Source organism: Saimiri boliviensis, chromosome 2 (assembly GCF_048565385.1).
Source record: "Saimiri boliviensis isolate mSaiBol1 chromosome 2, mSaiBol1.pri, whole genome shotgun sequence".
NCBI lineage: Eukaryota > Metazoa > Chordata > Mammalia > Primates > Cebidae > Saimiri > Saimiri boliviensis.
In genome coordinates, this window is record NC_133450.1 from 147,533,948 (window position 1) to 147,537,080 (window position 3,133).

Genomic DNA, 3,133 nt, shown 5'->3' on the forward strand with positions numbered 1-3,133 from the left:
CTATCCTCCCTATTCTGAATCTTTCTGTCTCTCTCTGTCTCCCTCTACCTCTGGGTCTACCTCAAAATGGCATCTCTCTTGCATTCCTTATTTGTTTCCCATTGGCCACTCTCCTACTCATCCAATAATCTAATTCTGGAGGCAGCCAATCAAATAGGCTCACCTCCTGGCCAGCCCACCTACTTAATCCTACCCATTTTTCCAGGTCACCTCCTGGGATTGGGCTGCCTTAAGTCTGACGCACCTTCCTGGTGTAATAAAGGCCTTCACTGGTCAAAGAATAATGAGTCCTTCTCCCCTGAGCTGTTGACAAAGCTGTTGAAACTACAAAGGGATGCTGAGTGACTGATAAAAATGACTGTGCTGAATGAATTTATCTTTCATTTCTCCATGATGGGAAATAGGAGCTGAAAACCTACAATGACTCTATGCTTCCAAAATCCTTAATCAAGTGGCAGAAAATCTCATCTTTGGTTTATTTCAGCAGGATTTCAGGATGAATCAAACCTACAGATATTTATTAAGCATCTATCTCTTCCCAGAACTTTGCTGCATGTTCTAACACAGCCAGAAACATGACAAAACTACAGAATCAGAAAATGGTTTAGGAATTGTCATGTTAGAGATAAGAAAAATTTAGATTTATTTAGAATATCTGGCTCTTGCCTTAAAGAACTTTTAGAGCCGGTTAATAAGACATAGTCTTTGAAACAGCTTTCAAAAAAAAAAACCCAAAGCACATTTTAATCCATTATTACATTAGCAAACGTAGACTTCAAATTTTGCAGGAATTCAGAGAAAGAAAAAATTATTTCAAGGTGGCCCCAGCAGAGCCCTGCAAAGATAAATTGGGAATGGTGATGAAGGCACAGCTTCCAGCACTGAGGAAGATCTGTGGAAGGAAATGAGTTGGGTGATAGGAGAGGAGCCCTAATGAGAAGCATGAAAGGCAAAGCTGGATTGGTGGGATCGCTTAATGGACAGCTTTCCATCAGCCCACAGAGCCTGCAATTCTCCCTAAAGGTAATCAAGCCATTATAGATTTGAAGCAGGAAAGAAACAACATGAAAAAGAGTATTTCAGAAAAGGAGGTCCAACGTAGCATGCTGGTTAAGGGCACGAGCTTTGGAGCCAAGCAGACTCTCTGAATTCTGGCCCCACCACTTTCTCACTCTGTGACCCTGGGTGAGTCACTTAACCTGTGTCCTCAATGGCAGAATGAGAATAATAATAGTTCTCGCCTCACCCAGCTATTAAATTTTTGGAGGATTAAGTGAATTCATATTTGTGGTATATTCAGCGCAACACTTGCACTAATTAACAGTATTATAAAACCAGATATTAAGGGTGTGAGGACCTGGCTCAGGGAGATTAGTTCAATGACTTCCAGCATAAATCAGAGGGCAGAGGGTGGTGGTTTAATCTAGGACCATGTGGTAAGGAATTCCAGCCGGTGCACCCAAAGAGGGGTGTGGACTTGGTAACTGAGCAAGTCTGGGGTTGAAGTAGAATACAGAGTTAGTGGTGAATCCTCAATGCTGAGAATATTCTGTGTTCATCACTTATTTTGGAGAAATAAATGTCAAGCATAAGAAAATGGCTCCACACTCCAAGCCGGACTGGGCACCCATCGCCGGCATGGATGCTCACCACGTGCCGCAAAAGAATCTGATTAAAGAACTTAGGCGACTTCAGACATGTGAAATTGATTTCCATGGAAACCTAGTCGTGCTCTGATGACAGTTGTGATGGCGTTGCTGCCGATAATTTTGCAAATACGAGGCTTCCCAGTCAGTCTGGAAAGGCCGTAGGACCCGCACCCAGTGCAGACACTCGACCTCTCAGGCTGGCGATGAAGCTTCCAGTGAGAAATACCAGGGAAGCAGCCAGCAAAAAAGCAGAGCCTCCCTCCCCAAACCTCAGAGAATTCTGTGACCAATTCCAGTTCCGATTCCGAAGATAAAGGGGGCATAACTTTTTTGAAGACAAAGTCTTTCGATATAAAGCAAAATATAGCAATGCCTGGAAAAGGCATGTCAGAATTAGAAAGCTTCCCGGGCTTGTTCCTTAGAAGATGCTCCCTCCCAGGCTCCAGCTCACAATCAAGGACACCCTCAAGGCGTACATTTCCAGGTGTTGCTTCCAGGAAAACCCTGATCAGAGAGCTCCTCTTCTTACCGGGTCCCTTGGTGCCCTATTCACGGAGGACGAGGAAGAAGAGGAAGAGGGTAAGGACATGGTTGGTGAGAAAGAGCAAGACAATGGATGGCTACATGAACAAAGATGGCATGCCCAGAATTCATCACTGCAACTCATCCATGACCCTTCTGCATATAATTCACCCAGTGGGAGAAATGACAGAGGAAGGGTTGGAGGCCATCTGCAGTAATTCTCCAAAGAAGATATGTAAGGATTCCCTGGGCTCTGCTTGTTATCAGTGCTGTCAGAAAACTATTGACACCAAAACTAACTGCAGAAACCCAGACTGCTAGGGCGTTCTAGGCCAGTTCTGCAGCTCCTGCCTTAGAAATCCTTAGGCTGAAGAGGTCAGGGATGCATTAGTGGCACTGCCCACCTGGCTGAGGAATCTGTAGCTGCAGTTTCTGCCAGCAGCAGGATGAACGATGCGCAACTGAGATACACGATCCTGGTGTATTTTGCCAAATATCCTGGCCCTGGGAATGTGCATGCTTACATGGAAAGTCTGAAAGAGGAATTTGAAATGCAAGCATAATATCTGCAAAATTCACAGCCTGCCACCCATTCCTCAAATCTCTCTTGTTAACATTTTTTATTTTGTCATTGATTGAAACCCGAGTTAAGAATCTCAGTGATCAGTCTGTTGTATAAGAAACGCCAATCAAGTTAACCTGACTAGACGCATGTGTTTTTGTAATGTCACGGAAAGTATTTTGCTAGTTATACTTTGTTCTCTGCAGTTTCTTCTCCATTCCCCAGCAACCCTCATGTCATCCCATACCACTAGTGGTGCTCTCCCACTGCTTAGTTTCTGAATTATTTTTAAATGACAATTTTATGGAGGCATATATGATTCTGATGGTGTTTAAATAGCCCTGGAATCCACCCTTAAATCCAAGCTTTTAGAAATTCAGTAGCAATATTAACTAGATCT

At 43.7% G+C, this 3,133-nt stretch overlaps 1 pseudogene; it reads left to right on the forward strand.

The window, feature by feature from the left end:
• The first annotated feature begins 1,638 nt into the window (after nucleotides 1-1,638).
• On the forward strand, nucleotides 1,639-2,734 carry LOC101040399 (cell division cycle-associated protein 7 pseudogene; annotated as a pseudogene).
• Nucleotides 2,735-3,133: the final 399 nt, after the last annotated feature.